A 26,793-nucleotide genomic window follows, 5' to 3' on the forward strand; every position below is an offset into this window, starting at 1 on the left:
AGTAAGCTGTGTTTTGATCTTCAGTAAGTGCAAGTGTCCTTTTTGACCTTTCCCTACTAACATGGGTTTCATTCCTTGATTGTTTTATGTCTTGGGTTTCTTATTTTCATGATTTCAAAGGGTTCTGGTAGCTGGACAGTTTTGCCTTGTAAAAATTATGCACCTTTAGTATTTATTTTTATTCATTTTTTATTTCGGCCCCAATTCTCTGTAATCCAGTAAATTGCTTATAATGTGTATTTATAAAAGTATCAGAGCTGATAATAGAGCCAGATGCTAAACTCTGTACAGGGGAAATCCTCTGCCATTTGTTAATAGTACTTTTCCTGATCTGACTTTGGAAAACAGCCCTTCTCTGCAGTGCACTGGGAACTCAAATTCTTAAACAATGAATCATCTTCACCTTTTCCTTGTTGTAGTGAATAAGAATAGAAGAGTCAAAACAGAAAGAGGTTATTATAAATTTTGCCCTGAGGCCAATTAAGGCCTTTGCCTCAGGGCTTAATATTTGCTCTTCTGTATTCCCTCAGTGCTTTCAAATGCACTGTGGCTTAAAGGTCACAGAAGCACTTTCAGATCTCTCCCACCTAAGAGGACCAGTTTTTGGCTAGTGTGTTAGGGGAAGGCATTGGACAGACAAAGCTATCTTGAGAAACTGCCTCTTTCCCATCTCCCCATTATCTCATTCATACTAAACTTACCCTTGCTTTGCCTTTTAGTTAGAAAAGATGCACTTGGCCAGTGCTGGCAAATCTTGGTCCTGTTTTAGGCCAGTTCCCCCATCCTTTTGGACACGTAAGTGAGGAGCTGTGATTTTGGATACTTACCTTGAGAAAGCAGTCAACTTTTCTCATTTTGGCAGTTCTTCCCCCTCACCCCGTCAATTCTCGATGTTACTTAAAATCAAATTGGGAAGAATTGAAGTGAAGGAAAAATTAAGGGAAATAGAAACATTTATTTATTTTTCAGTGACTTTTTTTTTTCTTCACTTAGTAGGCAGAGTAGTTACTGCTGCTCTCTGCTCTGGGGAAGCATAACCTTTTCAGTTAGAACTCAAGTACCAAGTGCTTAATGAAGTTCTTTTGTGATTTCGATTATATGCTGAAACTTTAAAAGAAAACTCTGGTTAGGTTGAGTTTGACGCCTAAAAACAATAGTTTGAAAGTCAAATTCTTAATTTCAAATCAATTTTAATTATTCTTTCTGGGAGATTTAGGGAGAGAATTCTTTTTTTCTTTTGTTTTAAAACCACATCAACAACAAAACAAGCTTTCTTGTTTTATTGGAAAGACAGATAGAATACACATAAATCATGGTCTTTGTCCTGTGGAGACTATTTGAGGACTTTGCATCGATAGCCTGTGAAACATTGTGGTTGGACATTTTACAGAATTTCCATTTTACCGTCTCCTGGAATACGAAATGATTTTGATATACCAGTTCAGGACTTGATTTTAGGACCTTTTAAAGTTCTAAGACATTTTCAGTTTTTTAAGCATATTTTCAAGGACAGAGTTGCTGATAGAGACCCTTATTTTAATTGTGTCCCCTACAATTATTTGGGGCATACCTATAATAAGAAATTATTCTTTATCTTAAGTTTATTTAAAAAAAAATAATGTTTAGTTTTGAAAGAGACAGAGCATGAGTGGGGGAGGAGCAGAGAGTGAGAGGGATGCAGAATCCGAAGCAGGCTCCAGGCTCTGAACTGTCAGCACAGAGCCCGACACAGGGCTTGAACCCAGAAACTGTGAGATCATGACCAGAGCCGAAGTCAGATGGTTAATCGACTGAGCCACCCCCAGGGACCCCGGAAGTTAAATTAAAAAAAAAAAAATAAGTTTATTTATTTATTTTGAGCAAGAGAGGTAGCAAACTGGGGAAGGGCAGAGAGAGAGAGGGAAAGAGAGAATCCCAAGCAGGCTCTGCACTGTCAGCAAGAGCTGGATGCGGGGCTTGAAGTACAAACCTTGGTATGTACCACTGTGAGATCATGACCTGAGCCGAAGTGAAGAGTCGAACTCTTAACTGACTGAGCCAACCAGGCACCCCTGTCTGAAGTTAAATTGCCCTGAGCATCCTGCTTAAGAAAATAAGAAATGTCGCTAGCAAAGGAACTCCTAGCAGCCGAGAGTGTGAAACACCCCTCTCCCCACCCCCCATGTCATGGGAAAGGACTTAATACTTTGAAGATTCGGTGTCTGAGAAGTTTCCAAATGGAAAGTTGCCTAGACTGTCTGGCAGCCATTGCTTGTGGGCAAGGGAAGTAGTTGAAGCAGCAAAACAATCTGAGAGTCGCTATCTCCACTCTGCTTTTTCTTTCATTCTCACATTTTGGGCCAATGGGCTTAATGAGAACATTTCAGTAACAGATTGCATAGATTTGCAAGGGGCCATACAGACCTTCTATGCCAGTCCCTTTATTTCCAGCAAAGGTATAGAACACCAGAGGTGTGAAGGTCACCTAGAAAGTGGTAGAATCACTGGAACTAGGATACATATTTGCATATGTTTAGCGATCATTTTACTACATTGTGAAGATGTGAAGATGAATGAACAAATGTAAATAAAGTCAGATGACTTACTTGGAAGAGAAGAAAATAAAATGGAATCAAATATTCACTCACACTGGCTAAGTAACCTTAGGCTAGTTCAATGACCTGTTTTTTTTATCTGGAAATGGAGACGGTTCATGTTCTGTCTTAGAGATGTTGTGAAGAGTGTAATTGTGGGGTGTTCAGTGTGAGCTGAGTGCCCAATGTTTGGAAGGCACCTGATAATACTAGTTGAAGAGAAAGAAGAAATATCAGTGGAAATTGTAATTCTTTATTTTAAGGAAGAGAAGGCCAAAAGATGAACTTCTACTAGTCTTTAAACATACAGTGGTTTTGAAAGCATATGACTTAGGAATCAACTAAGGCTGAAGCATGAATATTTAGGCAGAAACTTTCATTTAGAATTTTATGACTATGGGGCTTGTAAACACTGGCATAGATTACATATGGAAGTTATAGAAAATTCCATATTCTGTCTTTATAATATATAGATTTCTATGCCTGGGGTGAGTTAGAAGAGACTCTGAAGGAAGTGAATTAAAAGACTTTAGAAGGTCCTTTTCAACCTTAAAAGAATAAATCATCTTAAATATCTTGCCAATTAACTCCACATCATGGTTTGCCAGATGAAATAAACTTCCCTGCCCTATTAAAACATAACTTTTATATAAACAGAAAGCTCCAGTGCACAAATGTTTAACTCTGTTATGCAAACCAGTGAACCAGCCAAGTACTCAAAACCCAAAATGGCGGACCTCTTAAAGCTGGAAATTATTAGGACCAGAGGGGCAAGGCTCTCTGTTTTGATAGTTTCATCAGTAATGTTTTTCTCATAACGGTCACACTCAACTTCTTTCTTCACAGTGTTGGTTTCAGTTCTGCACCTTTTAAAAGATTTTGGGTCTTTTAAATGTGCACCAGGGCCAGGCAGAAGGGACTGGTGGAAGCAAGATTCTGCCCACCTCTAGGACCCCTCGTCATCCAGTATTACAATAAGAAAATACAGGTTTGGGTTGGGTAGAGTTTGAGATTTTTCCCTTTGCTTTTCAAGCGAGAGAGAGAGAGAGAGAGAGAGAGAGAGAGAATGAGAGACAGTGCATGCAGGTGAGCTGGGGAGGGGCAGAGGGAATGGGAGAGAATCTTAAGCAGGCTCCTCACCCAGTGTGGAGTTTGACACGGGGCTGGATCTCATGGCTGTGAGATCATGACCTGAGTGGAAACCAAGAGTGGGACACTTAACTGACTGAGCTACCCAGGTGCCCCAAGTTTGAGATTTTTCTAAGAAGACAGACTTCTGGATTTTTCTATGACATTTCTTATTATTTAAAATCAATTACTAGTTTAAAAACAGATAAACCCTGTTTGGGCCCAACAAAATCCTTTGGATGACTGAATTTGGCCAGAATTCTTGGCTGCCAGTTTTTGGCTTCTAAGGCTCATGCAGATGATGCACATATCTATATTGTATAAAAGACATTTGCAGTTCTGCAAAGGAAATATGAAAGTTTTCTTTCTTTGAAGTATGTGAAAAATAGTAAGGACCTGGCATATTGTAGATACTTTATTTAGCATTTAATAAATACATAATCTATGTGTGCTAGGCACTATCCTGAGTGTGCTAAAACATAAACACATTTAACTTATATAATAAGTGCTTATTGAGAGAATATGACTTATGAACTAATGTGGTTGAATATGACATGAAATAATATAATCATACGGTTGTCAATAGTTAAGATTTGTTTTTTGTTTTTGTTTTTAATGTTTACTTATTTTTTGACAGAGACAGAGTGGGAGCGGGGGAGGGGCAGAGAGGGCGACACAGAATCTGAAGCAGGCTCCAGGCTCTGAGCTGTCAGCACAGAGTCCGACCTGGGGCTGGAACTCATGAACTGTGAGACCACGCTCTGAGCCGAAGTTGGACGCCGACTGAGCCACCCAGGCGCCCCTTGTGTTTGTTTTTAATAGTTAGCAAGATTTGTAAGAAGACACCAAATATAAAATCTTCAGAAGTGTGTTTGAACAAAATGTGTGTTCATAAACATCTTAAGTTTTTTTTAAATGATCCTCTTCTTCGCTTCAGCATTCTATTTATGGTGTTTCCCACATTGTCCTTGGCATCTGGTGCACCATCTGACACATAGTAGGTACTCAGTAAATTATTGAATTCACGCTTGTTTCAGTTTGCCTTTAAAAAATGTGTGCCTGAAATGTTAAAGTGAAATCCAATCCTCTTGCCTTTATACAAATGAGGATTTCATTCCTGGTTAGTGGGGTCCAGAAGGTACAATTGGAAGAAATGCATGTCAGAAAAATGTTGAAAAGTAAGTTTTCTTGACTTCTCATCAAATGATTATTTTAGCCTTTCTTAGATGACTTTCACTTACTTTAGTTTTATGTGGTCAAAAAGTAAAAGTGGGGGAGGTGGCCCTTGAAACACACTTAAACTAGCCTTGCAAATAAATGTTTCACTTTTATCTGCCCACAAAATTTTTTACAAGTCTCCCATGACCCCAGGAGGTACATGGGTAATAAAATCAGCAAAAGCAACATTTTTCTTACTTACCAAACATCAGTCATTGCTTGCCTAGTGGCCATTTTCTGTGCTTATTTAACATCTGTTAACTGTTTTAATGTGGAAACATCTTTTTTCCCTTTATTAGCCTCATAATCACTTATTCAGTTACAGGTGGAAAAAAAAATTAAAGAAAAGGAAATCTGAAAACCAGTGTAACAATTCTAATAATAGCCCAAATTGATTTGGAAAAATAGCCCTTTTAGTTTGCTCGTTTAAGAATTTCTGTAAAGATGACTATCTTCGCTTTGCTATAGTTGCTTCCAAGATGTACCCTATCTGGACAACTTCCTTTTCTTAAAATTAAATTTTGTAGCTCTATTTCATGTAAATAAAATGATGAGACTACATTATGAGAGAGGAAATGGGGAGGCAGTGCCGCTTTTGGAAAAGGAGGCATCTCTGTCTAGAAATAACTTTTTCATTTTAATGCTGAGCAGGATGTGAATGGTGGAGGTTGCCTATGGTGAAAAAGTTTATCTTGCATGTTAGGTAAGCTTGGTTCTACATCAAGATGCAGTGATCAGACACAAAGTAACAAATAATCATCTGTTTTCAAACTATTTACAGGGTTTACCTTGAGAATGTTTCCTGAGGGCAGGGGCTTACTTTCTGTTGAAGGTTTGGGGTTTGTCACTATTGGAACACTGAGGATCTTAAATGTGGTGCTTCTGTACATCTATTTTGTGTGACTCCCCCTGTATAGAAGAGCATGGAAGGAGAGGCGCATAGCCTACAGGTATTTGCACATTGAATCCACATGTGCTTTTTTATTTGATTAGCTGCTGGGGATGGCATTGGCCCAACATGTTATCGTTTACAGCTTTGTCCCTTTGCTTTCTAGACTAGGTTGTGGTTTTACTCAAGATGTGACTCTCATATCGATTGTGCTGAATGAAATATATATTTGCTGTTTCTGATTTTCTTCAGTCCACATCTGTGCCATTCTACTTCAAGTAGTGTTCCCACTTTCTTACGATTTTCTTTCCCTTCATTTGCCTTACACTTGACTTTGTGAGAATCCAGATATAGCAAGACACTCTGATTCTGATCACAGTATTTCCTAGCATTATTGAAACTGGAGGGCTGACTATTTGTCATGTACTTACAAATGAATTTGGATTTCATCCCAGTAAACTTGTTGTAGCATTTAATATTCATGACCTATAGAACTTTGAAACTTTGAATAGATGCCAGCAGTGCTAACCAGATAATACCACAAATAAAGGTGAGGTTCAAAAATATTTTACAACTCGGAAAGTCAAAGATTAATATTAATAAGGTATTTTATTTCTGCGGGTTGCCTTCATTGCTCAGCTGATTTAAGATGATTCTGTATTCTGGTTACAGTTTAAGTGCAAGTTGAGTAATTGAAATTTGGAAGCTGACTACCCTTGCCAGTTCATGTAATGCTTGTGTTAGAGTGTTAATACCTGGAAGGGTGATCTATTTGCAGATTATCTTTTTTTTTTTTTTTTTAAAGATTCACCTTTGTGCAAGACGCTGTATTAGGGGTTGTGGGGATTCAAAGATGAGTGCACAAAATTCTACCCCTAAGGACATTTTAGAGTAGGCTAGAAAGTTGTGAATAGCACATGCAAATGTAGAACTGAAATTCAAGCTGGAAAGTGGGGAGGCTGTAAGGGAGGCACTGGGAGTGCAGGACAGCTTCGAGGAAGGGGGGTGTACTTTCTGCGGAGGGGATCAGGAAGCACTTTCAGGAGCAGAGACATTTGAGCGGGGCCCCGAATGGTGGTTCAGATATAGACATTTATAATTGGAGAGGTGAGGGAGAGTGGAAGGTGGAGCCTGAGAACTGCACAGAGGGAAACTCCTAGGAAGTTCCGGGGGACCACTGGGCAGTGGTTTTGGCAGATACAGTGCATGAAATGAAACAGGAAAATGAATGAGGAAAGATAGATTGAGGCAGCTAGTATGTATAATGATGTAGGGACCTTTTAAGATACGTTGTGGCCCCAGCAATGTTGGGAGACAATGCATAATTTTTAAATGTGCTTGTTCTTCGACTGGTCCATGGGAGAAGCTTGGGAATGTCCAGGCTAGCGCCATTTCGCCACTTGGGAGGCTTTCTTCTGTGTCCTTACTTGGGGACAGACCTGAGAGAGGATCCCTTTGATGATGAGACAGATTCAGGAGGTTTATCTCATTCAGTGAGTGTGTTTCCTGCCATCTCATTCTTTAGCATCAAAAAAAAAAAAAAAGCAGTTATTTTTTGAAGTTAGATTATTTTACTTTTTACTCTATAGTATCTAGCATATTATTATATACTCCTAATGAGAAAAACAGGGAGTCCTTCAGGGCTTTCTCCTGTGTCCGTTCTTCCAGCATTGCTGAACGGTGTTCAAATGTTACAGTGAGTGGCCACAAGTACAAAATCCCTCTTTGTTTTGCACTCCTTACAGGAAGACAGAAACATTTTTCAAAATGGTCCTTTTTACAATACAGAATAAAATAGTCTATCAGCACTGAATTTCAACCAGTTAACTCCGTATACCATCAGTGAAAATGACACGCAAATTGGACCTTGTGATGAATAAATAATGAGTCTCATTGAAATCATCTCTGCTGTTCTCATAATACTGTCTGGGATACGTATTGCATCACTCGGCTCAATTTTCGATAACCTGCTGTCTCAGAGGAATCAGATCGACTGAAGGGGATCTCATGATTATCTGGTTACTCATATTCAACTGGGTACCTTCAGTTTCACAGAAAAAAGAAAAAATACCCAATGTGGTTTGCACAAATTTCAGATCATTGTCATTGCCTGTCTTAAATGCTGGGAACGGTGGAAATGCTAATTTAGTGTTGACCTCTCAAGTGAAAAATTTAAGCTATAGAAAGGCACATTCCAGGAGTGCATTAGAGATTCCTGAAAAGGCATGATCAGGTAGGAGGTGGGGTGGATAAAACTGAGTATTAAATCAAATTTATTGATAGTTAAAATAGTTATGAAATGTGATGGTGCAGTAAGGTTGCATGGTGTGGCATGTTTTAATGTTCACACCAGGTTCTTACCTACTGACCACAGTGTTCCTTTTTTCAAAAAGAATGGTAAGAAACCAAAAGGGGAAGAGAGGCAGCCAAAGTGTGCAATGATTTGGTGCTAGGAAGGTCAATGTGCCCTTGCTCCCTGGATTTGTCTTTACAACTCTGCAGCACCCAGATGGCTCCTGCATGCTCTGTTGGTCTGATTATAACTCTTGCATCAAGTGAAATAGCATGAATTCAGAATTTAATACATGTTTCCTCAGTAATTATGGCCTTGATTAGTGAAGTCAGTGTTTCAGTTCCAAAGGACACTTTCTTTCTCTCTCCACATGTTTACTCATTTAATTTCAGGAGATGAAATAAACTGCAAAGATTTTTTCGATATGATAAGAGAATCTACAGTGCCTGTACCTGGTATGTGGTTGTCATTTTGCTAATAATTCATGTAAGATTCAAAGCAAACAGCAGGGACAACATGAGAAAAATGAAGGACATTTAAAAACAAGTAAATGACTTGGTTTTTAGTAAGAGAAGAAATGGAAAATATATTTAGAATTTCCATTAAAATATTGCTTAACGTAACTAAGTACCAAGTACATTTAATAGAGTTCTTGATGATATGCAATATCAGTTGTATTTAAAAATAGTTTACGTATTTAAAAACTGAAAAAAAGAAAAAAATCTTAATATTTTAATTTTGTGCATTTTGTGCATCTTAAACTCTTAGTTTTCAATGTGTTAACTCTGTCCCCTCCCCTTTAAAAGGGTTTATGTGTGTGTGTTGTGTTATGTGTCCTATTAGAATAAATTGCATAAAGACATGCTTATATACTAGAATCAGATTATACCAAAGTGATACATGAATGATTTGAGTGTATTTCCATAACTTCTATGAAATGGAAAACTCCAAATTGCATAGAATTAATCTTTCTTCTAACTTGAAGTTGGGCAAAAATTTGCCAGTTTCGGTGTTCCACGGAATGTAGTTTCTTTCTTCTTAAGATCTTGTGACATGTGATGAAAAGTTAAATCTATCTAATAGTATAAAAACCACTGCTGTTTACTTCGAATAACCGTTGGGCGTTTGGCTGCTCTCCTCTTGCACAGGTGCTAGTAAGGCTATTGTGGAAAAGCCATAGGATTGGAGCATCTAGATTTAGATGCAAATTGCTGTGACCTTGGATAAATTACTGACCGGCTTGCACATCCGTTATGTGGTCTGTAAAATAGGAATACAATATTTGCCTTGCAGGGTTGTTAGGTATGAATATCGTCAATGTACACTCTTCCGCCAAGTTCCTTTCCTGTAGAAATATCATGGTCATCAGCGTTTCACAGTGTTTCCACATTTCAATAGTAACGAACTTTTTACCTGTCATTTTGTAGAGCACTCAGCGTAGTTGTTGCTTTTCTCACGGGGATGCAGGGTGAAGCGTCAATCAGAAAAAAAATGGAGTTTTTGCTATCCTGTTCACCGGTGCTGACAATGTAAAGAATATTGAGAAAAGAAACAAACAAACCTTTTTCAAGGATAATTCTTCTGAACCACACAATTTGATCATTTCTCTTTTTGTTTAATCTATTGGAAACAAATATATTTAAGTCATTCCTTAATTTTTCGTCACTGTTTATATCGAAGCATCAACTAGAAATTTTGTAGCCTGATTTTTTCCCCTTCTGGCTCAGGATGGTGCTGTTGCTTATCCATCTGAAAATGGAGTCCCCTCCTGTTCTCCCCAGCACCCTGTTGCCTGTATATCCCCTTTAGCCAGGTTTAGAGTAAGGAGGATTAGTTCAGTAGCTGCAATAGCTTGCAGCATTCAAGTCTCATTCTTTGAAGAAAGGGGAAGCATTGTTATCACCTAAAGGTGAATGTTAATCTCTTTCTTCCCCCTATTCTTTCCCAAACCTGGCAGGCAATATTGTTACAGCTGATTCCAGAATCTGTTATGGGAAACCTTTTCAGGGAAACATTGAGGCTGCTTTTTATTGGTGGTGGTGATGATGCTCAGCCGTTTATTTCCCCACCTCCTAGGGAGATAATAGAGAGCGAAAAGTTTTATTTTTAAAGGAATACTGCATCTGGCTGCCAAAATTTTTATGAAATATTTTGGATGCCTTAATAATATTCAGACCAAATTATTTTTACAGCAGCCTAAATCCTGGTAACGGTGGCTTGTTGAGACAAGTCTATAATAGGTAAGATTGGTTTTGATTTTAGAAAATCCAGTACTTTAAAAGTCTGATCTAATCTTCAGATGATACAGGCGGTAGGTGGGGGTTGGTGACTGCTTCAAGATTTTAGGATTCATTTCATCATGTGTTTCCTTCGAATAGTCCAAACTGGGATGATCATCAGCGTCTCACGGGGAGACTTTTAAACCAGAGATTGCAGCCCAAGACTGGAAGCTACTGAATAAGAATCTTTCCGTCTGCTTACATTTTGTTTTTGAGGCATTGACAGGGAGCTGGTGGAGAGGCAGCAGGAGAGAAACTACTTTTTAAAAGCTCTCCCTCTGATTTTGATGATACAGCTAGGTTTGGGACCCGCTCATGTGCATTGATATACCTCCATACAGTGTCATGAAAGGTCAAAAATGTTTTGTGGCTAGAGAGAGGTATTAGAAACTATGTATCTACATGTTGCCCCTTCTCTCTCCACAAATGTGAGGTCTGCAGAAATTAGGCACAGGCTCCTCCCCCAGGTCTACTGCTCTGTCACTTTCCCTCCCTGACTTCAGTTTGTAGAAACCTGTTACTGTGGAATTAATTTTCTATTTGTCAGTTAAGACTGCCTGGTGTTAATGGACCTGTGTACCCATCCCTCAAGTTCATCATTAATTAAGATTCAATCCTTATTTTACCCTGGATTCTCTTTGCAATGTTACTACTAATTCTAGAATACTTTTTGAAAATGAGTTGTTTTGTTTTTGTTTCCATCCTCCCAGGCCCCTCCTTTTCCTGTCCCCCCTCCCCCCACCTCATTCAGTTAAGTGCTTAAGTTTTTGCACGTTGTCTTCCTAGTCTAGCTTGATTTAAGTCTGCATTCTAACGGAATATTTACTTTTGTAGCTACCAGAAATTTAACACAAAGACACTAAAACCACAGTGTGTTTTTCTTCCTAATTTGGTTAATTGCCTTTACTAACAGTGTATAACTGTTTGAAGTAGGTTACTCTTCAGTGGAAGGATTTTCTCTTTGATGATGTGGAGCCTGAGATTGGTCTAGAAGAGCATTAAAAAAAATATTGGGGCAGCTCTCTGTGGCTACCTGCTTCCAACTCACCAAGGCACCATGCACTAACTCAGAAGCAGGGGAAATTTTTGGCATTAGCAGTTGACCCATCAGCTGGGTAAGTGCCACCAGGGGTGCCTGCATGGCTCAGTTGGTTTAAGCCTTGGTCTGAGTCTTTGATTTCTGTTCAGGTCATGATCTCAGGGTTTGTGAGATGGAGCCCTGCCTGGGGCTCTGCACTGTTAGTGCAGAGCCTGCTTGGGATTCTCTTTCCCTCTCCTTCTGCGCCTCCCCTGCTCCTCTGTGTGCCTTCCCCCTGCCCCCCCCAAATAAATAAATAAACATTAAAAAAATGCCACCAATAGTATCTTAAAGATGTTCAGAGTTTCTTTTGACTACAATGTGAGTTTAGTGTCTCACTGTTGGGTGAATATTTGAATCAGTGACAACCTTAATGTCAAAAATGAGGATAACTCCAAAATGAACGTATTTCAGAGATGAAATAGCAAGAATGGAGAAAATGTAGAGGTGCCAATTGAAAAATGGGCTGGCTGAGTGAGAAAAGGACTGAATTTAAGTTGTCAAAGCAGCAGCCTAAAGTTTCTGGTTTTGGGACAGGATAATTTGTAGTCTTTGATTCTCCTGCATTCTGCAGTATAATCTTCTCCAGGGCTGTGCCGACTTCCATATTGTTCAAAGAGGAAGAGAAATCACTCATTTGAATCCATTAGCTTTCATTTGCATATACACAGAGCTGGCAGTAATAATGATAACAACCATTTATCATGCCTTACTGTACATTATTTTGTTCACTCTATGTGAGTGGGTATTATTAATCTCATTTACAGTTAAGGAAACTGAGGTTTATGGAGGTGAAGTAGTTTTGCCCAAGGATTCACAGATAGCATACAGTGAAGGGGTCTCATTCCAAGTATCTGACTCCAAGGTTCATGGTCTTCCCATAATACTGTTTTTATACAAGTTTAGCTAAAGTGGAAGATCCAAATAGTATTTTTAAAAATATTTATATATTTATTTTGAAAGAAAGAGTTGGGGGAGGGGTAGTGAGCGATGAAGAGAGAGAAATCCCAAGCAGGCTTCACGCTGTCAGTGCAGAGCCCCATATGGCGCTCGATCTCACCAACTGAGACATCAAGACCTGAGCCAAAATGGAGAGTCAGACGCTTAAGGGACTGAGCCACCCAGGCATGCCCCGCCCCCTCCCCAGATAGTATTGTGAAGGAAATAGCCATTCTTACATTACTTGGCCTTGGGACGGATGCTACTTACTTACAATGGCTTTAAATACAAATTATCTGCTCGTCCATATGCAACAGTTAGTTTTATGGTTGCTAAAAAATACGTAGATGGATAATATATTATCCCAGCCCCTAGGAAGTACAAAACATGTATGCAATAATTACATCACTCTGCACTAAGTGCTAATAGAATTCCATAGAAAGTGCCAGAGAAGCACATGTGTCTGACAAACTAATTCAGCCTTGTTGAGGAAGAGTCTGAGAGAGTGGCAGAGAAGTAGTGACATCTAAATAGCCCGGTTTATCCAGGATTTTGTTTTGTTTTATATTTTTTAAAAATAATTTAAAATCATTTCATGCTTGTGCATTTCATTTAGGTTCAGAGTCAACTTCCTTATATCCCCCCCCCCATGCCTGTCGTGTGACAAGAAATTTGCTAGATGCTTTTTAATTTTTTTCCATTTTTTTGATAAATAGGTACTAAGTGCCATCTAGGTATGAGCACTATTCTAGATGTTAAGGATAAAGTAAGGAAGAAAACAGACGAAATTCCTATTCTTTTGGAATTTACAGTCTCTAATTTAGCAGCTGCAGTTACCCTGTGAGGTCACTCTGTACTTTTTACAAGAGGTTGTTGAGTGAACTCCCCTGAATTGATCAGCGTGCAGTGAGACAGGGTTTCAAAGGTAATGCTAATTCTGAATCCAGATCCTTTCCAGTGCAGGTCATTGTCTCTCAATAGAGTTTCCTCAACTAATGAGTGGCCTAATTATTTATGGTATTAGATAAGTAGTAATGATTGTGTGTGTATGTGTGTGTGTAATTGGTTCAGAACCTCCTTGAGACCGAGGACTGGATCCTTTTTTTTTTTTTTTTTTTTTTTTTTCCTTTGGCATCCCTTTTCCCAGAGATCTTGACATTGTGATCTTGGTATTTGGAACTTGATCCTCAAAATCACATTGGCCTGCAAGGGCATATCCTGTCTGCCATGGACCTGCCCTACATTGAGCAGATTTAAAGGAGGTACATTGTACATGTATATCCTTTGAGGTTGGATTTGCATCTGAAACTCCTGTCAGCTTCTGCTACCTGCTCTGAAATGCATGGTGTTTCTCAGAACCGTGCAAAAAAAAGAACTATTTGGAGCCAGTTCACATTGAAATATTTGGTTTGGCTCTGAATTTCATATTGTATCATTGCTAATCAACCATATTAACTTATTTATGTGTCCTTGACAGGCAGTACATTTCTAACGGCTTCATAAGGGAAAAGATGAGTCTGTGCCACAGAGGTTGCTTTATAATTCAGATAAAAACACTTTTTCCCCACATTTCATTAAAAATATAAAACAGCTTAGATTAGCTAACAATGTGATGCCACCGGTTCCCATGTGTCTTAGTGGGTCCTAACTTGCACAGGATGTCATGTCTCCTTTGATGTGCATCGTAAAGACTTTTTTTCAGAATTTGAGCTTCTCTCTCTCTCTCTCTCTCTCTCTCTCTCTCTCTCTTTCTCTAGGCTATATCTATATCTATCTATCTATCTATCTATCTATCCATCCATCCACATATAGGCTACAAGTTCCCTGATTGAGTGCCTAAAATGCTTGAGGCCCGATATAATTCAGATTTGTTTTAATTATTCAAAAGTGATAGGGTGCGTAAATTCTGTATTATGTACCAAGGTAGCATTTTGAAGTCAGAAACATTTAGTATTTCTGAAGGGAAATACGTGAATATTTACAATAAATGGAAGAGATAAAGACTACAGCTATCCTCCTGTCAGTTTAAATCAGGGGCTTTTATTTCTTTTTAACATTTTTACTGAGATATAGTTCACATATCATAAAATTGAGCCACTTAAAGTCTATAGTTTATTGTTTTTGAGTGTGTTCACCGAGCTTTTGCAATTCTCATCCTAATCTGAATTACGTATTTTGAAATTAAGGATAAGGGGCTTTGGACCTGTAGTTACTGTTTTGTTTTGTTTTATTTTGTTTTGCTTTTTTAAAGATGTAGATGTTATTTTTTTACTTTTTAAGTTTAACAAGATCTTTAGAAAGAAGTTATGACATGAATCCATGTATATCAATAAACCTGGTTAAGGTCTTACTGAGACCCTTGAATGTTTTTGCTGTGTGTTTAATATTGTTTGCCTGTCTTATTTGCTGTTTAACAAATTGGTAATAAGTTTGGGTAATCAAGGTATCTTCTTTGGGGTTATGTTTGGGTCAGAATGCTTGGATCCTTATTTTGTTTTTTTAAACTATGATAAATCATAGACCCCTACATAAATGCAATTTTCCGGAGTAAGAATCTGATGTCAGAATACTTGGATCCTTGTTTTGATTTTTTTTTAAACTATGATAAATCATGGATCCCTGGATAAATGCAGTCTTCTGGAGTAAGAATCTGACGTCAATATTTGAGTGCTTGTGGGCTGTGTATTTGGTGCATGCAATATTTGATTCTCGAATGAGGAACAGTGGTTTATGGTATAAACAGGAACCTGGATACTTCTTATTCTTTCCCATGTATTTGCCTCTCAGTGTGGTTACCCATGTCTGACACATGCAGCCATTGTTTTTAAAAACATAGAATTGACTTGTTTTTAGCTTTGACCAGGAATTTTATCAAAGTGTAAAGGTGCTTGTCAAATCTAGAATAAACCCAATTTCCATTTCCTTACTTTTTTGGGGAAAAAAAAGGAAGGAGAGAAAAGAAAACATATTTTTAGACAAACTGAACATATTTAAAGATGGAAGTGAATTGAGAGGTTTTTTTTTTTCACCCCTTTAAAGTAATGGCCATCCTAAAATGTGTCCCAGCTTGCTTCCTAGAGGCAAATTTGCTTCTGAGCAATTTTAAAAGAGCAATAACATAAACTTAATTATGGGAGAACGATTCTATAAAAATTTAATACGCCATTAAGACATTTGCTGATTTACATCAGATTTATATAAAGGTTGTTTGAACCTACACCTTTGCATCCAGCTGGTAGCCTTTTTCTAAGTTAATTACACGAAAGGCTCTGAAAAATGTTAGACATTTGAGAGAAGTTGTGATTCCAGAGATAAAGGGAGCACGCTGTGAAAAGTATGGCCATATGGCATAATGACATAAATCCTGCAGTTCTAATCAGGAGGCCTGGGTTCTCACGCCGTTTCTGCCACTAGCTAGTTGTGTAATTGTGGACAAGTCATTTAGCCTTTCCAGCGGTTATTTTCCTAATATGGGAGATCTTGGGGATGCTTCAAGAACCAAATTACATTGTACTATGTTTGATCATAATTTAAAAAAATAATTTTAGTGCTTTTTTTTTTTTTTTTTTAAATTTTAGCCTTGTCTTTGAAATAATCTGACTGGAAAGGTGGATTAATTGTGCAAATACTAAGTTCTTCATTTATTCCCAGGAACAAAAGATTAGATCCCAAAGTACTTATAATAATGTTTTTTTTGAAGGCCAGGTATTTACTGCAAACTGAGTGGGCTGTGTCTTGTATTTCACTTTTCAGAGGAATCTGTCTGTGTTAAAATACCTCCGTATCTCCCTTATATCACAAGGGTATGAATTGATCTTTTTCATTATCTTGTAAACTTAAATACAGTTAACTGAATTTCTGAAATGGATTTATCTCAGCAGTAAATCATACTGTCTAATTCTTAATTCCTTGCTCTAGTCTACATAATTATTTCCTTATATCATTTTATATTAGCTGTGCTATCATTTTATGCATAAATTAAAAATGGACTCTGATCCTATTTTCTATGCAAGAAAAACAGCATGTTTTCCTTAAATACCACAATGAATTTGCCATTCTCTATAGGGAAATTAAAAAAAAAAAAAAACTACAGAAATAATATTATAAAGTATCAAACAGTGATCGGAACTGAGAACTCATCATACTTTATGCCCAATCTCAAAGATTGGCAAACAATGAGTGTAAAAGGCAAGATAGTTAATTTTTTTCTGCTTTTGAAGGCCATAGGGACTCCGTGACAACTATTCAGCTCTGCTGGCCTACTGCAAACAAATGGGTGTAGCTGTGTTCTAATAAAACTTTATCTAAAATCAGCCAGGCACCAGATTTGGCCTACAGGCTGTAGTTTGCTGAATCTGTCTGGTAACTTAGTTGATAAACTCATGTACGTTAAGTCATATAGGATCTCCAAAGAGATTAGGACAATATATTTATATTAGTATGAATCATTAAATTTCATACAACTTGAATTCATTTTACAAAGCCTTTTATATTCATTTTTATTTTTACCTAGATCTTTAATACTTCTCTCAAGAGGATATTAACCTTTCTTTTTTTTACAGTTGAGGAAGCCTAGAGTTGTACAATTTCCTGAGGTGACCCTAAGAGTACAAGATTTTTACTGTATTTCCCTGCTTTATATTTTATCAGAGCATTAGTGAACTCATCAAGCAGATATCTCCAATCTTGCTTTGTGTTACTCGGATATCATTTACTCTAGAATTTTGAAAGTAAATTCAAGTTCAAATTTAACACCATGACTATTCTCAGGATACTGAATTCATTCAAAATAATCATACAAAGTAAACTTTGGTAACAATTCCCCCTAAAGGAAGCCCAAGTAAGCAGAAGGTGGTTTCCAAGAATAACCAGCTCTAGAAGTTCACAGCAGCTGTCAAAATATATCTTCAGTTGAAATTTAGCTTGTGATATAAGGGTACTTGAAATTTGCTTTGTCCTCATCTTCCTTGTTTTTTTTTTTTTTTTTGCAAGTGACTTAAATCTAGTAAAGGTACCTGTTGATTGCTCTCCATAAAAAGCTGAGCACTTTTATCATGAAGAAGGGCTGTCACTGGAAAAAAGTTGAAAAGTAAATAATACTATAGAATTATTATTCTATAGTATTAATTAATTAATTAATTAAATTTGTTTTGGCCAGGGTTGTTGGTGCTGGAATGATGGTATGTTTCTTTTTCTTTTTTTTCTTTTTTTTCCCCTGTGGGTCCTGGACACAACGAAGGTATGTTTCTTACTGTGTTTACCTCCTGAGTAGATAATGAGGTAGTGTTGGCTTTGGCAGTGATTTTTTTTTTTTTTTTTTTTTTTTTTTTTTCTATCTTGGTGATCAGTGCATTTGTGGTTGTGGCATAGTTCAGTTGGGTAGGAGCAGAAAGTTTGACAATGTTATACTATTTACTATGTTGTAGCTCTTTAAAATCAGCTGTTTTGCTTTCTCTGAATGAGGAGCAGTTCAGGTAGTCACAGAATAATCATTAGAATTATTGGTTCAGAATGATAAAAGCCAAGATAAAAAATCTGCAAGTCAGTGTGGATTTTGCATATATTTTCCATTTTCCCTTAAACTCATCAAGCCAAAATCTCAAATCTCGAATTTTTTTTTAAAATATATTCTGTAATATTGTTTAAGTATTGTTTAATTATTCCTTTTCAGTGCGACTTTCATTTGGCCCTTTTCAAAGTTATTTCATTCTTTTTTTATGGTCATTCGTAGTATTTTCTTTCCTTTTTTAATTAGGCAGCTGATTGCATGAGGAAATATCCCTGCTGCTTTAGTAGCAACATGGCCTGGGAATCCTGATATTACCTCTTTAAACTTAACTCCATACATCTCAAATCTAGGATTTTTGAAGATTAAATGAATGTGAATACATGGAAATCTCTGAGTGCCTAGCACATAGTAATTGCTCAATTAGTGTGGGCCATTTATTTTTTTTACCTATTTTAAGATGGCAGTTTTCTCTGCAAGTGGGCTAATTTTAAAATATGTACCATAGGGGCACCTGGTAGCTCAGTTAAGCCTCAGACTCTTGATTTTGGCTTGGATCATGATCTCACAGTTGTGAGATCGAGCCCCACGTTCCTGCTTTGGACTCTGTGCTCAGAATCTGCTTAAGATTCTCTCTCTCCCTCTCTCTGCCCCTCCCCCGCTGGCACATGCAACTGTGTATGTGCTCTTCCTCTAAAAAAACAAAACAAACAAACCAACCCCCTCCCCCCAAAACCATAAAGATCATCTGTTTAGATATTTCTTCCAGAAGAGTCCATTAGAGGAATTAGAGTAAATGTGAATACTCAGATACTATTTTGAAATATCGCAAGGATATTAATTCATTTGTATATTCATCAATCATTATGTTTTTTTCTTCACTGCAACACTAAACTAGGAAGTGGCTGTATTTTTAACTGGGTTATTTAGGAATGAGATAAAGATAGCTTCCTCTCTGGGACCACATTCTCCATTCACTGGAAGTATGCAATTATGTACAAGTTTCTCAGATCCCACAATAGCATCCTTTTGAAGGAACTGACATTGTAGGTTCAAGTATATCCTATCTCTCATATCCTCATCTCTTACATTTGTCTAGTGGTGTATTGTTTAGAAATCTTTCCAATGCCTCATATGACCTCTTAAACACCTCAGGAAGTATTTTAAGGCTCTTCGGTAAGGGCTGAGAATGCCCAGAGGTATTACATAATTTGATTACTGTCCTCTTGTTACGGAGAACTTGAAAGTCTAATCATTACAAGTCTTGTCTTCCTGATTCCTTTTCTTCCTTCCTCCTCTTTGTGTCTTCATCCTTTTCTTCTCTTCCTTAAGACACTGTATTCTCCTATTTTTTATTAGTTAAAAATAGCCCTAAGGATTAGGAACTTGACTGGGCTTCATAGTGCAGGTATATTTATTTTATTTATTTATCTGTTTGTTTATTGAGAGAGAGAGCGCACGCATGCCTGAGTGGGGAAGGAGCAGAGAGAGAGGTAGAGAGAGAATTTCAAGCAGGCTCTGTGCTGTCAGTGCAGAACCCGATTTGGGGCTTGAACTCATGAAACACAAAATCATGATCTGAGATGAAATAAAGAGTCAGACGCTTCACCATCTGAGACACCCAGGCGTCCCTTTAGTGCAGGTATATTTAAAACACACATGAAACTTTTTTCCAGTATAGAAGAGTTTTTTGTTTTTTTTTTTTTTTTTTTTTTTTTTTTTGCCATAGGGGCTTTAAATGCTTTACCATTGTTTTAACTCCCAAATCAGGGAAGTGCCCACCAAGAAAAAAAAAAAAAAAAAGAAAACTGTTGAAGAAATTATGGACACCAGCACAAATCTGTATGTCAAAGAACTGAGCTTCTGGTATCACCTAGCCATGTAGACTTCAAAAAGTCCCAGGAAAAGGAACCCTCTCTGTGTATTGTCTTATGTAGGTACATGGACTAGAGAGATCAGATTGGACTATTGATCACTGTATCAACATTCTGGTGTATCTATCTAGAACTACCCTCATATACTGCTCTCCAGCTTCCTTCTGGACTGCTGTCTTGGTTCATTGTCCTTTTGTTCATTCAGTCATCTACTCAGTCATTCATGTACTCATTTCCCCATCTAGTACTGAGTGCCTGTTCTGTGGCAGGTGCTGGTACAGTTGCTGTGGATAATATACTTCGTGATCAAAATAACTTCCTGCCATCTAGGAGCTTGTGTTTGTGTAGGAGAGCAGTGAAACTCATTTCTGAAGAGTGTGATCATTATTAAAGATTATTAATGCTTAGGGTCACTTTGGGCCTTAACAACTTCAGACTTGACCTTTACAATATATGATTTCTTTCATATGGTATAAGATTGGACAACTTTGAGAAGGCAGGTATTGGGTAGCCTGGAGGAATCAGAGAAGACGTGTGGAAGAACTGGAATTTAAGCTGGAGGTGAGGAAGAACATTTGTTTGTTGGATGTGACATTAGGTTGATGGATGTGAATTTGGTTTATATCTAGAATCATAATGAGACCAATACCACTGAGGGGATTTTGAGGTTTCAAGCAATAAAGGTATCAGTATCACTAAGGGATTTTGAAATGTAGATAGTAAAGACGGGCCAGATTTTGGACAGCTTTGAATACTAGGCCGAGGATATTGAATCTAATTCTTGTTTTACATTGTCAGTTATTGAGAATTATTGTAGATATTTGATGAAGAGTAGTGATTAAAAGGACAAACAGAAGGGTAAGATACTATTCCATGAGCACAGAGGAGATGAAATTTGTGTTTCTGAATGCCACAAAATAGCTCTGTGTTTTGAGGGAATATGTTGAAGCTTTAAGGACATCAGTTTCCTCATTGCAGAATAAACGTTGAGGAGATGCTCTCCAAAGTTCTGGGATTTTACAAATAGAAATTTCTGATCTAGATCTCTTTAGCACTTACTCATCTGTGGCTTTGTGAGCTTTTCTTGTAGAAGTTCATGGTCTTTCATGGCAGATGCCACCTTAAGGTTGGAGAGGGTGAGATCAAGTTGAGGAAGCTGGTTGGTGAAGAACTACAGGTGGTGGTTACAAAGTGGGTACTTATGTGGTTTTGGGTGGGTTAGGGGAATGGAACCTTGGACTGAGAATCCAAAAGGTAGCTTTGAGTCCTAGTCCTTCTCATTAGCTGTGAGATTCTGAGCGACATTCTTCATATCTTCACATCTCTCTGTCTCACTGTCCTTTTATAAAATCCTAATTCACAAAGTTTGCAAACATCATAGGGTTTTAGAAAGAATTACTTGAGAATACACACACACACACACACACACACACACACGCACACACATTCTGTAAAATGTTTAATAAACATTCCTAATTAGCGTTACTACTGCTATTACATGACTTCCCCCATAGTTGAATATAATGACAGAATAGAATGTTTTCTAGGCACTGCTGTCCTCACTAGATGCCAGGACCCCATCTGGGAGGTATAAAATGACTTAACAGGTGTTGGAATTCATTAGGCAATTATACACGATTCTCTCTTTCCTTGTAATATCTGGTCTCTCATGGAAAAAGACAATGGACCTTAATTTGTTCTCACTTTAGCGTATCATTCGGGTGACCTGCACTTGTTTAGATTGTTGAGACAGCAAGACATGTGTGTTGATTGGAGATATAGTGCAGAATAGAAACAAGTAGATTTATAACGAAATATGATTCGCACTGTAAAATTTCTGGAGTTTAGTTTAAGAGTTATTATGGAACCTTCTCAAGAATGCAATTTCCTGTTGTTACTTAAAAGGGAATATCTGAGCTACAGAGGCTAAATGAAGACTAACACATCCTATAATTGTTAGTGTTATTGAAATGTATATTGCAGTGTTGAGCTATTTCATCTTTTGGTTTGATTAATGTTTGACTTGCCCATGGTATGGGCTGCATGAGTTGTCTGCACTGTGAGTGTTGCTGGTGGTCACTGCTAAATTGAGGTGGGGAACAGGGTACAGCACAAGGGGACAAGGATTACCAGTGCATTTCAACAAGGGTGCAGTAAGTCGGGAGCAAGAAACCAGAGCCTTCTAGTCAGGTATGTTAACCAATCCTCTCCACTTCCCCTTTGCTTAGTCCAAGCTTACTGAATGCCAGTCATGTACCTGGAAAAAACTTCTTGCTTGTCTCCCAGCAGGGATGTCAGGGCCAGGAGCCAGTCAAAGAAAATGATTGACAGTTTAGTCAGAGAGCATCCACTAAATCACAACTGTTAAAGCAGACAGAATTCCCATTAGACGAATGCCTTTTTGGACCTAATCCAATGATAATAATCTATTAAAACAAGTTGTCTAATCTTATGAGTCAACTTGAAAAGAGAAGGGGATGCAGGGTGATTTGCAAAATGTTTGCACGTGTAAGTTCAATTTATTTAATTTTAAATAATTAGGGCATGGCAATGATTAGTGCTAATTGGAGCTATGTCGGGCTGAAAGAATTATCCAGATATGTTTTGAAGAATCATGAGAGATCTTTGCAGTAAATCGTACTTAAAACTCTGTGTGTGTGTGTGTGTGTGTGTGTGTGTGTGTGTGTGAGAATGCTAAAAATCAAAGATACACATCTTAATGAAAAAAAAAATACCAGATTTTAACCCGGTCTGAAATGATTTGAAAACCAGTACTTTAATGATAACTACAAAGGGTGGATGTGCTTAAAATGGAAGATTAATGGGGAGAGTTTTAATGGCCCTCCAAATAGGGATTTAATAAATGCAGAATTCTTTTTTCTAACCAATTTGAAGCAAGATCAAACTTTTGGGTTGTATTGAAGTCTTAATTCAAGTGGAGGACAAATACTGCTGTGGATTTCACAATTTTCAAATTCCTTCTTGTTTCAGAATCTTCTTGTGAAGTTGCCTATGACCTTATTGAATACCTCCATTCCCATATGTATCTTTAAAAAGTTAGTATATAATTTAATTTCAAAACTCATAATAAAAGAGGAAAAGAAAAAAATGTGGTAGGTTACATTTACACAACGATTTCATCTGTTTAGGTTGGTAGCCACCTCCAGTAGGTTCCAAAAATTGCTTTTGCCAAGTTGCTTCTGGCAGGAAGAGATTCTTGGAGAGGCTATCAGAACAGCTCTGAACTGAAAAACTTGAGTATTTTTGTTTGTTCCCAAACATCTGGCTTATGGCCACTTGGCAGCTATATCAATCGTTTCTCTGTCTGCATAACATGAAACATGCAACTAGTTTATTATTCCTAAAGTAGGTATAATTTAAAGGTTGTTCTTGATGATTAATTCCAGCTAATAAAGGTATGCATTTAAAAATGCTTATTTGGTGATACAAACATTAATTGATGCTCTTAGAAAAATTGTCCCATTTATAATAAATATTGCCATCTATGTTACTATTTTATTTTTAAAAAAGAAATTCACTTTCAGAGTAATAAGATGTATAGGTGTGAAAGATGGCTCTTCTTTTCATGAAAACTAAAATTATACTTTTTGTTTCCCATGTCACTCTTGTCTAGACTCAATTTTTGTTTTTTAAGTATTTTCAGGCTCACCTGGGTGGCTCAGTCAGTTAAACTGATTTTGATTTCGGCTCAGCTCATGATCTCATGGTTCCTGAGATTGAGCCCTGGGTTCCTGAGATTGAGCACTGTCAGTGCAGAGCATACTTGGGATTCTCATTCTCTCTCTCTCCTCTCCCTCTCCCTCTCCCTCTCCCTCTCCCTCTCCCTCTCCCTCTCCCTCTCCCTCTCCCTCTCCCTCTCCCTCTCCCTCTCCCTGCCCTACCCCCAGTGTGTGTGGGGGCTCTCTCTCTCTCTCTCCCTCTCTCTGCCCTTACCCCCAGTGTGTGTGTGTGTGGGGGGGGCTCTCTCTCTCTCTCTGTAAAAATAAACAAACAAACAAACATTAAAGTAATTTCAAATCACTGGCTCTAGGTTACTGCTCTTAGCTCCAATTTGCTGCTTTTTACATCTCTTCCTATATTAAAGGGAATTAACCAAATAGTCCACTCAACAAAGATTTGGATGTGGAGTTATTTTTTTCTGTAACAGATTCTAATAACTGTAACTCCCTTTACTGCTCTGATGTACATGAAAATTTGGCATGGTTGTTTATTTACACTTTTATCTTTTAGGAGAAGTAAGGGGGGAGAATAGGTAATGACCCCTTTGCTTGCTTAGTAAACCCAGAATTTGCTACTCAGCTGATCTTGTGAGGATTCCAGTTCTGTTTGATTCTGCTCTGAATGACTAATAATTATAATGCCTGAATGCGTGCCACAGTGTTGTCTGGGAATTTCTGAATAGTTGTAATTACCAGATATTGAATTACAAAATTCAGTTACAGAATTACAAAATTGATGGATGTTTTCTCAAGTGAACAATTTTCTTTCAAAACACCAATTACTTTGCCTCAGTTTCCCAATAAAAGAAACAAGTGTTATTTTATAAATCAGTGTGGCGTTTTGAGAATAAGGACAAAATCGACATGAAAAATGTTTAGATAAAGGGCTACATTTTTATCTGTGAGTAAAAGAAAATAATCATGTGTCTACTTTGACATTGAATTTACTCTATATTTAGCAGAAGACACAAATAATTATAGAGGGAGAGCATATTTCCATTTCAAAATAATAAGCATTGAAATGATGTTTATTAACGGATACCTACCCATACGATGTATATATTAAGTTTTATTTGTCTGCGTGAAGTCTTCCTTTTTTTATTGGTGTCTATTGTATCTTCATAGGAAAGTCCCACACTCATTAAATAGCTGGCTATTATGATATCTTTGAGAGAAGAAGGCTATGTCTAGGCCTTCCCACTGAGTGAAGTCTCATTATAATTTGTCTCTTTAGGTTTCCAAAATGCTGGGCTCACATGCTTAACTCATTAATGAGACTGGAACACATCTCATAATGGCTGGTTTGTCGCACTAAAGCCACACAGAGTTAAAAGAATGTTACAGTTTAATCCATTGGTGCAGGAAATGCATTTGCAATGCAGTTGCCCACTTGAGGAAAGATGGATAGAAAGGAGTTCCTTTCCCAAATTCAATTAATGTTGCGCTCTTTTATTTTGATTCCCCCCATTAGGTGTATTCTTAAAGCGCAAGGAAAGGAATCTAATAAAAACCAAAAGTGGTTCGATAGTCAAAAAGAGGTGTCTTCTGTTGTTTCAAGTATTTTTTGTTTCTTAGGTGACAAAAGGATATTTTCTTCACATATTTTCTTCATAAAGGCTGGATTGTTTCGTGGCTAACCCGATTTGACCATAGTGCACTGCCTGGTGGGAAGTGTTAAACCTCTTATTTTAAGCTAAACAAGATTACTCTGAAGGCTGGCATTCAGGGGCTTGCTTTTAGTGTAATGGGTTAGGGGCTGTGGCACACCCCTTACAGTTCCAGTAATTGAACTCTTTGGGTACTTCAGTTCCTAATAGTTAGCTCTAGAAGGAGCCTGCCATGGGTATGCAAGAAATTGCTAACTGCTTGATTTCCCCATGTTAGCTTAATGAGGAAGAATGGGTCACCATGCCAACAAACACACCATAGTAATGGGCTTAGAAACATCCTTCCCTTGATGTTTGTTTCTCATTTGGGTATTTATAGTATCCTACAATTAATGTAGAGTGTCCGACAAAAACCAAACAGGATTTGAAATTAATGTTATCTCTCATACAATATGTATAAGTTACTGTGCTCATTTAACCTGAGTTCTAGTTCCTTCTGTTGTTCCGTCTTATTAGATCAACTTTGAAGGCAGTTAAAATGTGAATATGCACTTAATGTTCATTTCTTTTTTTTTACTTTTTGCTGTTTTTTTTTTTTAATATTTTTGAGAGAGAGAGGACAGAGACAGACTGTGAGTGGGGGAGGGTGAAAGAGAGAGGGAGACACAGAATCTGAAGCAGGCTCCAGGCTCTGAACTGTCGGCACAGAGCCCAACATGGGGCTCGAACTCACAAACCAGGAGATCATGCCCTGAGTCAAAATCGGACGCTTAACCCACTGAGCCACTGGGGCGCACCCCTGCTGTTCATTTTCAATTGATATTTCTTCATTCACAGCTTTTAGATATTGATCTATCAAAGCCCATCTAATTTCATTTGGTTTCTAAAGGCTTTTATTCTAGTTACAACCATTCTTTAAATAGTCTTGGTTGTTTAGAACAGTTTTAGGGTTACAGAAAAATTGGATAGAACAAAGTCCCCATGTAGGTCACACTCAGTTTCACCTATTTACTGATATCACACACAAGTATAATATATATGTTACAATTAATTAACCAGTGGTGATACATTATTATCAACTAATGTTCATACTTAGATTTCCTTCATTTTTACCTAATGTACTTTTTCTGTTCCAGAATGCCATCTAGGATAGCACATTACATTTATTTGTCATGAGTCCTAGGCTTCTCCTGGTTGTAATTTTTCTCAGACTTTGTTTTTCATAACCTTGACAGTTTTGAGGATTCCTAGTCAGATATTTTGTATAACGTTCTCCACTGGAATTTGCCTGATGGTTTTCTCATGATTCAACTGGGTTTATGGATTTAGACAGGGAGAACACCAGTAAAGTGACATTTTCATCACATATCATCGAGGGATTAAGGGTACATGCTGTCAACATGACTTAGCACTATTAAGGTTGACCTTAATCACCTGGCAGAGATAGTGTTTTTCAGGTTTATCCACTGCAAAGTTATTCTCTCCCGATTCCCTCCTTTCTCTTTGGAAGAAGGCACTATGCACAACCTGTATTTATGGGGTGAGGATTATGGTCTCTCTCCTTGGATGTGGACTGTGTGTGTGTGTGTGTGTGTGTGTGTGTGTGTGTGTGTGTATGTGTAATATTATTTGACATTCATCTGCAAGGGAGATTTGTCTTATTCTCCTT

At 37.6% G+C, this 26,793-nt stretch overlaps 1 protein-coding gene across 2 annotated transcripts in view; it reads left to right on the plus strand.

Moving 5' to 3' along the window:
• Positions 1-26,793, plus strand: part of TMTC2 (transmembrane O-mannosyltransferase targeting cadherins 2) — a 404,748-nt gene that overhangs the window by 153,547 nt on the left and 224,408 nt on the right. The gene's annotated exons all lie outside the window — the stretch shown is intronic.

Source organism: Felis catus, chromosome B4, assembly GCF_018350175.1.
Source record: "Felis catus isolate Fca126 chromosome B4, F.catus_Fca126_mat1.0, whole genome shotgun sequence".
In the NCBI taxonomy this organism is placed as follows: domain Eukaryota; kingdom Metazoa; phylum Chordata; class Mammalia; order Carnivora; family Felidae; genus Felis; species Felis catus.